The sequence below is a fragment of the Capsicum annuum genome, chromosome 5 (assembly GCF_002878395.1).
Source record: "Capsicum annuum cultivar UCD-10X-F1 chromosome 5, UCD10Xv1.1, whole genome shotgun sequence".
Classification (NCBI taxonomy): domain Eukaryota; kingdom Viridiplantae; phylum Streptophyta; class Magnoliopsida; order Solanales; family Solanaceae; genus Capsicum; species Capsicum annuum.
The window spans coordinates 97,693,392-97,707,567 of record NC_061115.1 but is presented as its reverse complement, the minus strand read 5'-3'; positions in this window follow the sequence as shown (position 1 = coordinate 97,707,567).

Below are 14,176 nucleotides of genomic sequence, written 5' to 3'. Positions count from 1 at the left end.
AAATATTTGGGGTTGGGATCTCCCACACCAACACCAGGAGACTAGTGATGAAAGATAGGATAGTGAATTTGGTATCTATATAATGTATTGGTGAAGGTGGCTACTTTCATCTTTCTTGCTGATTTTATGATATTAGACTGTGAAGTGGGCTTTTAAGTCCTAATTATTTTAGAAAGACCGTTCTTCAATATAGGAAGTACATTGATTAATTTGGAACTAGGACATCTGATGTTGAGACTTAATGATGAATAGGTGAAATTCGATGTATGCAAATTTATGAAGTAGCCTGATGAGTTAAGAGTGATATATGTGATTGATGTATTTGATGAAGAGATAGACTCATTTTATACTATTGATGCAATAACTAATTGCGAAGATACTCATGATGTTGTTCGTATTAAAGAGAGGATAGGTGTTGACGTCTTAGTAGATGTGATTATGAACTTCGATAGTGATGGTATTGATGACTATGATGAGATGGTATATGAAATTTATGAGAGTGGTTCTTATAATTATGCACCAAAGAATCTTGATTTGGATCTGAAAAATAGAATCACTCCACCTACTCTCCCATTTATTTAGAAGCCACCCATTTTAGAGTTAAAGTCCCTTTGCCTCATTTGTGATATGCAGTTTTGGGGCCAATAAACTTTGTTGGTAATCATTGTAGCTGACTTAATGGAGACAGAAGTAGAAGCTTTGTTATCAGTGCTACATAGATTTAAAAGGGCCATAGGTTAGTCCATTGTAGATATTGTGGGTATCCCGCCTGGTCTTTTTACTCATAAAATTTAGCATGAACCGGATTGTACTCCAAGTATAGAGCATTAGCATTAAATTAATCCTCCTATGTAAGAGGTGGTGAAGAAAGAGATAATCAAGTGGTTAGATATTGGTATAGTGTACCTATTCTGATAGTAAGTGGGTCTGTCCAGTATAGTATGTTCTGAAGAAAGGCGGTATTACTATTGTGCCTAATGATCAGAATGAGTTGGTGCCGATGAGGCCAATCACAAGATGAAAAGTGTGCATAGACTACAGAAAATTGAATGCATGGACTCAAAAGGACCATTTTCCCATGCCCTTCATGGACCAGATATTAGATAGACTTATGGGTAGAAGATGGTACTATTTTTTGGATGGGTATTTGGGTTATAACTAAATTACTATTGCACCTGAAGACCAAGAAAAGAGAACCTTTACTTGTCCTTATGGGACCTTTGGATTTAAATGTATGCCATTCGGGTTATGTAATGCTCCAACCATATTTTAGATATGTATGATGTCAATTTTCTCTGATACGGTAGAAGACACCATTAAAGTGTTTATGGATAATTTTTTAGTTGTTGATTATTCTCTTGATGAATACTTAGTGTACTTGTCAAATGCTCTTTAAAGGTGTGAGGAATGAAACTCGGTACTTAATTGGGAAAAGTACCATTTTATGTTCAAAGAAGGTATTGTTCTTGGGCACAAGATTTCAAAAAGAGGTATTGAGGTAGATAAAACAGAGATTGAAATAATCGAGAAATTACCTCCACCAATTTATGTGAAGGGTGTTAGTAGCTTTTTGGGACATGCTGGTTTTTATAGTTTCATCAAGGATTTCTCCAAGATTGCCAACCCTCTTTGTAAGCTTCTTGAGAAAAAGGTAAAGTTTTTGTTTACTGAAGTATGTATGAAGGCTTTTGAATGTTTGAAGGATCGTATCTTTAGATTAGTCCTTGTCATTTGAGATTATGTGTGATGCAAGTGGATTGGCCTTAGGTGTTGTACTAGGCCAATGAAATGAAAAGATCCTTCATCCAATCTACTATGCTAGTAAGGCACTAGATTCTGCTCAAAAGAACTACACAGTTACTGAACAAGAGTTGTTGGCAGTGGTTTTTACCTTTGAAAAGTTTAGGTCTTATTTGAAAAAAGGTGATTATGCTCACTAATCATGCAGCATTGAGGTACTTCTTGGTGAAAAATGATGCAATGCCTATACTGATTAGGTAGGTCCTCTTATTGCAAGAGTTTGATTTTGAATTCAAGGATAGAAAAGGCACTGAGAATCAAGTTGTAGGTCATTTCTCTAAACTTGGGGAGGAAGCTATATAGAATGTTGAAAATGGGCTCTAGATTTATGACAGTTTTCCAAACGAGCAGATATGAGCAGCTTCTTAAGATCTAGTTTCATGGTTTGTAGACTATCAAATTATCTATCCAGTGATCTAGTCCCAGAAGATCTCTCCTTCCAACATAGAAAGAAATTTATGCATGAGGTAGGGAAATTTTTCTGGGATGAGCCTTATTTATTCAAAATTTATGCGGATGGGATTATTTGTATATGAATACCTGGGGTGGAGATGATAAGCACACTTGAGGATTGTCATTCTTCACTTGTTGGGGGTCATTATGGAGGAACCCACACAGCTCACAAAATCTTTCAATATAGGTACTATTGGTCAACAATCTACAAGGATGCACATGATTTTGCTTCAGCTTGTGATTAATGTCAATAACAAGGTAACATCTCTAGATGTCATGAACTTCCTATGACTTCTATCTTAGAATTGGAATTATTTGATGTATGGGTGTGTATTTCATAGGAGATTTTGTGAGTTCATTTGTAATAAAGTATATTCTAGTGGCTATGGATTATATTTCCAAGTGGCTGAAAACGGTTGCACTCCAAACAATAAAGCACGTAGTGTCACTGCATTCTTGAAAAATCACATCTTTTCTTGATTTGGCATGCCACTTGCGATCATTAGTGATGGTGGGTCATATTTTTGTAATCGTCTATTCAAAAGTCTATTTGAGAAGTGTAGAGTGAAACACAAGGTGGCAATACCTTATCATCCGCAAACTAGTGGATAGGTTGAGGTGTCCAATAGAGAAATCAAGTCCATCTAGTCAAAGACAGTAAATTAAATGCCAATAGGACTGATTGGTTACATAAGTTAGATGATGCATTTTAGGCTTATCGAAAAAATTTTAGAACCCCCATTGGTGCTTCTCATTATCAGTTGGTGTATGGCAAGGCATGTCACTTGCCTTTTAAACATGAACATAAAGCATTGTTGGTGCTAAAAAAGCTGAACTTTGAGTGGCAAGATGCATCCAAGTCAAGGATGAATATGATGAGCGAGTTGATGAATTTCGACTCCGGGCATATGAAAGTTCTGCACTTTACAAATAAAAGATGAAACTGCATCATGACCGCAAGATTCAACTTTTTTAGCACCCACGGTGCTTTATGTTCAAGTTTAACAGGAAACTGACATGCCTTTCCATACACCAACTGATAAGGAGAAGCACCAATGGGGGTCTTGAAAAAATGTTTGGTAACCCCATACTGCACCGTCTAAATTACGTGACCAATCATTCCTATTGGCATTTATTGTCTTTGCTATGATGGACTTGATTTCTATGTTGAAATCCTCAACCTGTCCACTAGTATGCGGATGATAAGGTATTTTCACCTTGGGTTTCACTCTATACTTCTCAAGTATACTTTTGAATAGACGATTACAAAAATGTGACCCACTATTACTAATGATAAAACGTAGAATGCCAACTCGAGAAAAGATGTGTTTTTCAAGAATGTAGTGACACTACGTGCTTCATTGTTGGGGAAAGAAACCACTTCCACTAACTTGGAAACATAATCCACACCTACAAGAATATATTTCAAGCTGAATGAACTCATAAAAGGTCCCATAAAATCCACACCCTATACCTCAAACAATTCTAATTCTAAGATAAAAGTCATAGGAAGTTCATGGTGTCTAGATATGTTACCTTGTCATTGACATTGATCACAAGCTGAAGCAAAATCATATGCATCCTTTTAGATTATTTGCCAATATTACCCACAATACAAGATTTTGTAGGTTGTGCGGGTTCCTCCATGATAACCCCCAACTGGTAAAGAATGACAAGCCTCAAGTATGCTCATCATCTCCACCTCAGGTATATATCTACGAATAATTCCATCAGCACAAATTCCTAATAAATAAGGATCACCCCAGAAAAATTTCTTTACCATATGTATAAATTTCTTTCTTTGTTGGAAGGAGAGATTTTTTGGGACTAGATCACTTATACACTCGGATTTTTGAAAAAGGTGATCATGTATTGCTTTACAACTCAAGACATCACTTGTTTCCAGGTAAGTTCAAGTCTAGATGGTATAGTCCCTTTAGTGTGCTAAGGTTGTTCCCATATGGTGCTTTGGAATTGAAGAAGGATTATGAAGTCTTGTTCAAAGTGAATGGATATGGATAAACTAAAGAAGTAAGTTTAATTTTGAGATAGACCTTGGTGAAGTCTGAGTAACCAAGGAAACTACATCGTGCCGCGACGTTAAATCAAGCGTTGCATGGGAGGAAACACATGAGGCTAGTTGGATAAAGCTAGTATCCAACTTAGACACGTCGTAAAACAATGTTAAATTAAGTGTTGTGTGGGAGGCAACCCATGTTTTTGTACTTATTCATTTATAGGTTAATATGTTTGTTCAGTGTGCTGGAAAAAAAATTGTAAAAAAAAGCTAGAAATTTTAAGAAATATGGTCATACATGCTCTTCATGAGTCGTATCTTAAAGTAATGACTCATAAGCAAGAGTCCTAAGGACCTGGGAAATGAAGCAGATCCAGGTAATAGTTTCTGGAGTCTTTACGACTCTTAGAATGAGTTCTACCTTTAGGGTATAAGTCATCACCTTGAGTCGTATCGACTCCAGAATCTAGGTAAAGTACCAGGTCTTTATGAGTGGAGGTAAAGACCCGTAAGCCTGGGTACGAATTGTACACATGACTTGTACCAAAGCTTACCAGCTGGAGGGTCGTGGATCAACCTGGACTAATTCACTTGATTTAAAACAAAAAAAGAGCACCCGATATGGGTACCTGATATCTGAAACATAAAAACACCTCCATTAAAGATGAAATTTGGAGCTCTAATCGCACATATTCATTCCAAAACACTTACCAAATTGTTGGAATCACTCACATTGCACAAAATATTCACAAATTTGGGGTCAAAAAGAAATAACTTCAAAAATCCATTCTCAACAATTCACATAAGTATTTTAAACTTAAATTCTCCTCATTTCAAATTGAAGCTTAATCTAAGTTGAGATTATGGCATTTCTTGAAGTTGAATACCTGCGTATATTGAAAATTTTGACCCTACAGATTAAAAATTGAGTATGCAATGGAAATTGGGGTTGAACTTAATTTTGTGTGTTAAATATGTGTGTTTGTTGACTTAAATAGGGTGGTAATGTTGTGAATTGAAGGGTAGAATAAGTATTTCAAGTTAGGGAAAACTCACAAAGTTAAATCTTTATGTTCTAGTAGATACAAGCCTACCTTACGACTCGTACCCTCTAGTAACGAGGCGTAACGAGACTTACACCTACTGACAACATAGAAATTTAACTGAGTGGAGGTTCTGGTATGGGTATGACTTGACAATGTGAGTCGTATCCAACCCATATGGCTTATAAACTTAAGTCATAAGGATATGGGAAGTTAACATCTAATTGAACAATGTTTCTAGTCTGCTTATGATTGTTGGTAATGAGTTGTAACATGTCCTTATGACTGGTCACGAGGACTCATAAGCAGACCAGTGAACATCCATATATACCCTATTTTTCATACAATTCAGCATACGAGTCATACCTAGATTATACAACTCTTACACTCCAGTCGTACCCTGAACAAGAATATGTACACTGACATAGAATTTTCTTTGTTTTTCTTTAATTTTTGTAGTATTTACTATTAAGTGTCTATACACAGGTACAATGTCTCCCAAAGATGTGTTAGCTTCAAAACAAGTAGCTAAGAAGGGCACTAAAAAAGCACAGATTTCAAGTTTTGAGTCCACAGAGTCATCCAACAGTAACGGTGACATCATCGAATACCCAATGAAGGGGAAGGATGACACAAGAGGAAAAAGACCTACAAGGGGTAAGAAAGTAGTCACTCTAGGGGACACACTTGTGAGAGGACCCCAGAAGAATAACCCCCACACTTCACCACCCCGAACACTGTCCCAGTCTAAAGAGGGAAGTGGTGAAGACAAAGAGGAGTCTAGTTCAGAGAAAGAAAGTTTGGAGAATGTTAGGGTGGAAGAAGTTGATGCAAACCCTATCAAAAGACAGGATCCACCCTTACCTCTTTCACCTGCTCTGGTGTCTACCATTGAATAGTTGGGGTACTCCGGTATGCAGGAAACTTATAATGTGGGTTGAGCAGACTCCAGAATGGAAGAATCAAGAGAAGTTTGTATCTTGAGAGGAGGTTGACTACCATCGAGATGTCTAAGCTACCTAGATTTGAGGCTCAATTCAGCCAGTATGGGTTTCAGTGGATAACCATTCCATTTGGAAAGCACAGTATCACATTATTTTGAGATTTTTATGTGGCACACAAGGGAGAGCTGAAAATATAGTATCCACAGAGGTAGTTTGGTAAAGGTGGTGATCTCATCGAGTCACTGACCATTAGGAGAGTGCGTATGAATATCTCCCTATGCACTATTTCTTGATTCTTGAATAGACCAGACTTCCTGCTATCGGTAAACACAGGAGAAATGGAATTTTGCATAGATGGAATATGGAAAATTACACGGAAATAACTAGGATCGAAGGATAAAATGCGACACTTCAGGTGGATCGCCAGTTTGATCGCACTGAATAATAAGGAGGCAGTTTGGGTGGTTGGAGGCCCAAGAGTAGATTCACAAAAGATCGAAAAACAAACCCTAAACTTTAAAGCCAAACCATGGTGGAATGTAGATCGACACAAACTTTATCCCACTACTAGGGTCAACGTACTCAGCCCGGCTCGTGCAGCTTTGATAGCTGGGTTGATGGCTAGGTATGAGTTTGATATATGAGAATTTTTGGCCAAAGATATTTGAGACAGAGCTGTGGTTATAAAGACATTATTTCTAGCATACCCTTATATGATTATGTAAATTTGTTTGGCTGCGTGGGTGAAAGTACTACCAAGGATTGATGAGCTTATTGAGCCGACAAACATCACATATCTTGGGTTGATTCGGTATGCAGCAAACCCAATGGCAAGACAACCGAGAAAAGGAGCTAATATATTAGAGGTGATATTCAAATAGAGTAGACAGCCCGATGCTGCTGAGACTGATGCCACCATGGGTGGAGATGTGCGGACTGAGCCACAAACCTTAGATGCAGTGGGTCAACCTAGTGCCCTTTCTATAGTTTAGTCTGTACCACCTCGACCCAGAGCAATGATAGCTGGTTTGATCATGATCTCACAGTCTATGTGAGATAAGGTAATGAGGATATTGACTATTTTGGAGGCTAAATTTTGGAACATGGAAGGGGTCGTGAAGCCCTAGGTCAAAGCAAAGTTGGAGAACCAAGATAGAAGAGTTCAGGGTCGGTTAGAAGCATTTGAGCAGCGGATGACCCAATAGTTGGGTAGCAACCATATTCCTGATATTACTGAGGTAAAATCTAAAGTGGTTGAGATCAAGAAGATGGTTGACAATTTGCATTATCGACCATTTATTCCAGCACCGGTAGTAGCAGAGGTAGAGCCAGATATCTATGTTGAAAATATTTGAGAGATTCTAGATCTGGTAAAAGATCCCTAAGAGAGAAAGAAAAGAAAGCACGGAGTGCTAAAAAAGATACCTTAAAGAAAGAGAAGAAGGATAGTATACTGAGTGACAGGGACCGACAGACAACGGTCCAGGAGAAGTAGGCTGGAGCCGATAGTTCAAAAATAGCGATCGATGATACAGGGGGGAGATGATGTGCCCCTTACTCTTGATATACCATTGAGCACATCGGCTATAACCAGCTCCACTATTGCTGACACAGTCTCGGTAGCTGTGGGACATCTGTTGAGGATAGTGGGACCCAACTTGAGGGCCCACGAGATGATATTGCATAATCCAACGCCTAGAGCACCCAAGCATATTCCTGATACCTTACATTATATTTTTTTTTTTTGCACTACAGACAGTGCATGCTTTTAAGTTGGGGGTGGAGGTGTACCAAGGTTGACATGAGCTATACTGGCCATGTTTCGAAGCATGTAGCCACAATCTGAAAAATCAGAGAACTAGCATGTTTTTTAATTTTTGTTTTCGTTATGTGTTGTTATGTGTTGGGATAGATAAGATATGAAGAGAATTTATACTTGTGGCATTAGATCTTATTTTCAATGATTATGCTAAAAATTTCTTAATTTTGAAAATTTTGTGCTAAAAAATTGATACCCCTCCTAAATCTTTGTACTGACTGTGTGATTTGTGTATATATGTGAGATGACTATGAATCTTATAATGGCATTAGGATTAGGGATATAAATACTAGAGCAAACAATTGAATAATTGGATAAGTATTACTTAGCAGTATAACCCTGTGCGAGTGTGTGTGAGAGGCGCAACTTAGTTCCTGGTGTATCTGATTCTAGAACTTGCTCGGTTACTCTTATCTAGGGTAAGGATAGTCAAGTAGGAGATGATCATAGGCCATTTTTTGTATAATCCACCGAGCTTAAATTTCCAACCAAATGTGATATGAATCCCTTTGATCCAAAATTTTGAGCCTAATTGACCCATTTTTTATTTAATACACCGTTTTTACCTTCTCGTTTCACTTACAGTGAAACTGTCTTAGCCCTAGTCCTCGTTGGACACTGTGCACCTCAACTCAGGCAAATCACCTAAGTTGGGAGTGGCTATTATAGGGGTGCATACAAGAAAATGAGTGTGAAGAAAGACGTGTAGGAAGAAAAATAAAAAAAAGGACTGGTGCGGTAAAAATAAAAGAAAACAAAAGAAAAAGTAAAAAAATTGCAAGAAAAGAAAAAGAAAGTGAGAAAATCATACCTAGTCCAGCTTGAATGTGTTAAAATAAAAAAGGGAAGGGTGGAAATAAAAATGAATAAAGAGTGGAAAAATAAGTGGACCCCAAAGAAAGCGTATTGTTAAGGAGGATCAGTCACTAAAAATTCCAATATATACCATACCATCCCCTAACCTAAGTTACAAGCCGAATAAAGTCCTTTAGTGATCCTACCTCGACTGTTCAAAAACTTAGGAAGAGAGCATATGGGCAAGCTTATGGTATTCTGTATATACTGACAGTACTTTTTTGCAAGGGAAAGTGTCTTTTGTATATCCCTGAACAAATTGATTGATATTAATTAAGTGAATGGGATCTCTTTGACAGTGAGCGCACATGGGTTATATTGTTAAGTTGCTCGACTGTTTGGTTAATGTGGTTTGTGTCTATGCCCAGTTGTCTGTTACTAACATAATTCCATCATCCAATTACTTTGTGTTTCTCCATGTTCCAGATTGATATACACAGTCTGATTCTTGAAAAAGTTAAAAATAAAAGAGGGAACAAATATGTTAAAAAGTCACTGCCATAGATATCTTAGGATCCTTTTATTTAAGCATCATTGTGTTGTGTTATAGTTTTCAATTTTTTATTTTGCCTGGGGACACTCAAACTTTAAAGTTGAGGGTGTTGATGTGCCGGGAAAACATGGCACTTTCTATGCTGAAAACAATGACATTATGCTTGGACTTTAGTTATTTTAGTGGATATGATGTGCTTTTGTGCTTGTTGCAGATGAAACAGTTCTATATGAGTATAGGGATGAAATTGGAATAAAAAGACCTAAATAAGACAAAGTTGTAGACCATACGAGTCATCAACACATCATACGGCTTGTAGGTTGACTCGTACGAACAACAAAAACTAAAGCCAAGAAGAAAAGATAAGTACAAGAAAGATACAAGTAAAGCATACGAGGCGTAACATGAGGATATAGGTCATATCGAGAAACCGCAAAGAGAATAGAACCTTAGGCTCCCATTCAGTGTTTAAGTCTTAGAAGAAGATGAGTCAAAAGTCTAAGTATGCTCAAAAGATTAAACTGTAAGCAGATCAGTATCTAGAGCATGAAAGAAAGAAGTACTAGTTGGTAATGAGTAAAGGCCATGAGTCATATGGTCAAGATATGACATGTGAGCATAAGTTGTTAGAAGAACAGAAAGTTGAATCCTGGAAGACAGACACTAAAATAGATATGAGAGGCACAGTATGACTCATAAGAAGATCTTACGAGTGGACGAGTGAGTCGTACCTTGTGCCGATTTACTTTTCCTTTTCCATTTTTAGTAGGATTTTTGGGTTGTTTTAAGATACTATAAGTATTTATTTTTTATTAGGTTACATTCTTCGATCTTCTCTTACATTATTTGACATTATACTACATACTTTTCATTGTTCTTGAGATTTTTGGGTTATTATTCAATAGCAGATTTTGAGTTTTATTCTTCTCATTATTGTGCAATTAATACATGTTTTCTTTATTGATTATCATGGATTGTTGCATAAGTATGAGCGGCTAACTTCACTGACTAGGGTTGTGGGAGTGGGAACCCTAGTGGATTAATAATGTAAGATAAGAGGGAGAGTAATCTATTCTAAAGTAGTTGCATGTATCTTAATCTTCTTCATAATAATTGACCTCGGAGCTACTGCAAAAGATTGAGGATTTTCTGTATTCAATAACTTTCTCACAGGGGAGTTTGATACTAGAAAAAGAGAATTAAGATAATAATTTGAGATTAACTTCCATCCTGTTATTCCATCATCTCATCTAATCAACTCGAGACTCAAAAGGTGAGAGTTGAACTAAAGTCATAGACAAGGAGAAATAAAGGGACGCCCTGAGACTCACACGGTAAAGGGTGAGAATTATCAACACGTTCACAAGATTGTTGATAATGCATAGCTTGTCGACTTTATATGCAGAGTAGCAGAATAGGTGGGTTAAACACGAGAAACTTACGGAGTTGAGAAGCCAGGTGAACATAGTCTTAGTGTTCGTCTTCTATTGTTTACAACTCAAAGCATTCAAGTTTGGTTACTGCTTATAATTGATTTCCAATTTCCCCCATTTACTTTTCCGAACTACTCGTGGATTCTATCAAGTTAAGCAATTATTCAACGTTTTCCCTATGGATTTAACCCCAACCTGGTGTAGGTTACTATATTTTGCATTGACCATTGCATACTTCTTTAGAGGTTAGTTTTGGGTGACATCACTTACCTTAGTCACATATGGACAACAAGTGCTACATGCGGTCCATATGCAGACATAGGTAAGTGTCAGGTCTTCAAATTCTTGCAACCAAGCTTCTGGAATTCAACTTATGGTATACGCTTTGGTCACACACACCCTGTAAAATCCATATATGGCTAAATAAGTAGTCAAAAACTCTATTTTGCATATTTTTCTTGAACTTAGCTTCAAAAACCTAGTTTCCTGCATAACAAACCCAAAACACATCATATCTTACAAAACAACCTAAGAAACTTGCATATTTTCATAGTTTTAAGCATCGAAAGTGCTATATTTCAATAGCACATCAACACCCTCAACTTAGAACTTTTTCATGTCCTCAGGCAACACAACACAATAAAACAAAATAAAATACGACGTTTGACTAGGAGAATCGAAGATATTCAAGGCAGTCAATCAACACTTTTAAGATCTAACCACAATACCCTCTCCTATTTCAACCTTTCAAAACCAACTATGTATAAATATGCAGTACAACAATGTGACACAATGGGATCAAGATATGGCATTACATTAGAAATAGACAATCATGCATGTATATACAAGTTACACTACTCAGAATAAGTAAGTGGCTAGCTATATGACTCATGTGCCCTCATAACAAAGAAGTCTCACTCACTCATATGAAATAATGCATGTCAATTATGGGACAATCAAGAGATACTCACACTCAAAAGAGAAGTTCCAATCAATGTGCAACAAATACATAGGTTTGCCTTTATTTTCTTTACCTTAGCTTTCAAACAGTCAAGTTAGGATCACTATAGGACTTTTCTTGAATTATAATGCAGAATTGGGAGGCTGGTATAGTATATATGGATATCAAGTGACTAAGCCTCCATGGCTCTACACTAACTTTGGGTTCCACTCCTTAACCATCTTTCTTTCTATTCCACACTTATTTCTCTCTTTTTTGTTTTATTACCCATTCAGGTTGGGTGTGGTTTTCTTATTCTTTCTTTTTCACTTTTTTACAATTTTTCTTTTTTTTTCTTTTTCTTTTTCTTTTCTTTTGCTACCATACCCAGCCCTACTATCTTTTTCTCTCATTTTACCCTTCTACATACCCATTTTACATCGCACACCCCTATGATGGCCACCTTCAACTTAGGCGATTTGCCTGAGTTGAGGTGCATAATGTCTAAGGAAGAACGGGCTAAAATAGGTTATAGCAACACAAATGGAAAGGTGAAAGGTGTAACAAGAAAAATAGGCTACAAGGTTCAAACTTAGGGATCAAAGGCTATTTAGGCTAACAGTGGACTTATATCAAAAATGGCCTATGATCCTTTCCTAATAAACTATCCTACAACCTAGGCAAGACTAACCGAGCAAGTTCTGGATTTAACACACAAAGGGAACTAAGTAGCATCTCACACACACATGGCACAGGGTCAATATTACAAGCTAATACCTATCCGGTTCATGCAATTGGTAGCAAATTATTATCATGTTCCTAATCCTAATTCCATAACAAGATTCATAATGTTCACACATATAAACATTCACACAGTCCTAAAATTTTAGAGGGGTGTAATTTTTTTCAAAAATCAATCAAAAACATGACAATTTCCCTAAATACTTAAAATCCCCTAATTACACAAAAGTATAGCACAATACGAAACAAATTTTACCCTAGACATGCCAGTTCTACAACCATACTATGGTCGGCAGGAAAATGAACATGACAATAAAAACTCGCGGTGGCTATGGTATATCCCACTCCCAACTAAAAGAATATGCATTATCCCCAATATGCTAAAATAATATAAAACAAAGGGAATGGGCATATACATGGGATGCATTAAGCGTCGATGTACCTTGGGTTGCCTCCCAAGCCGCACCAAATTAAAGGTCGCGGCACAACTCAGTTGCCTCAGCTACTCAGACTTCACCAAGGTTGATCTCATCAATTACCTTCGCTTCTTCCTAATTTCCTAAATAATGTTTCACACGTTGACCATTCACCTTGAATGGGATATCACCATCTCTTTTTAGTTTTACAGCACCATAAGAGAATTCCCTAACTATAGTGAATGGTCCGGACCATCTAGACTTTAACTTGCTAGGAAATAAATGAAGTCTTGAATTATACAACAATACCAAATCACTGATTTTAAACACCTTTTTCTCGATCTTCCTGTCATGATACAACTTTATTCTTTCTTTGTATATGCAGAGCTCTTATAAGCATGGAGTTGAAATTCATCTAACTCATTCACCTTGCCTAACATCAAGTTTTTACATTATGCCACTTAAAATTTAGCCTTTTCAACGCCCATAATGCCTTATGCTCAAGCTTAATCGATAAGTGGTATGCCTTGCCTTATATGAGATGATATAGAGAGGCACCTATTAAGGTCTTAAAAGTTATTCAATAGGCCCACAATGCATCATTTAACTTCCTTTACCAGTCAGTCCTGTTGGCATTCATAGTTTTTGCCAATATGGATTTGATCTCTCTATTGGAAACCTTAACTTTCCCGCTTGTATAAGGATGGTAAGGTGTTGCCACCTATTGCCTTACACCAGATTTATCAAGCAGGGCTTTAAACAGCTAGATGAAAAAGTGAGACCCACCGTCATTAATTATTACACGTGGAGTGCTAAATCGATAAAAGATATTTTTCTTCAAAAAGACAATGACACTTCTACCTTCATTGTTTGGGAGCGAAACTACCTACACCTATTTTGACATATAGTCAACTATTACCAAAATATACCACATCCCGTAGGAGCTCATGAACGGACCCATAAAATCAACCTCCCACCCCCCCACATCAAACAACTCTAACTCCAAAATAGGTGTCATAAGGAGTTCATGATGTCGTGAAATGTTTCCTTGACGCTGACATTGGTCACAGGCTTACACAAAATCATAAGCATCCATATAAATTATAGGACAGTAAAACCCATATGATAGAATTTTATGGGTTGTGCGGGTACCACTATGATGACCCCTAACTGGTGAGAAATGGCAAGCTTCTATAATGCTTATTATCTCCACCTCTTGGAT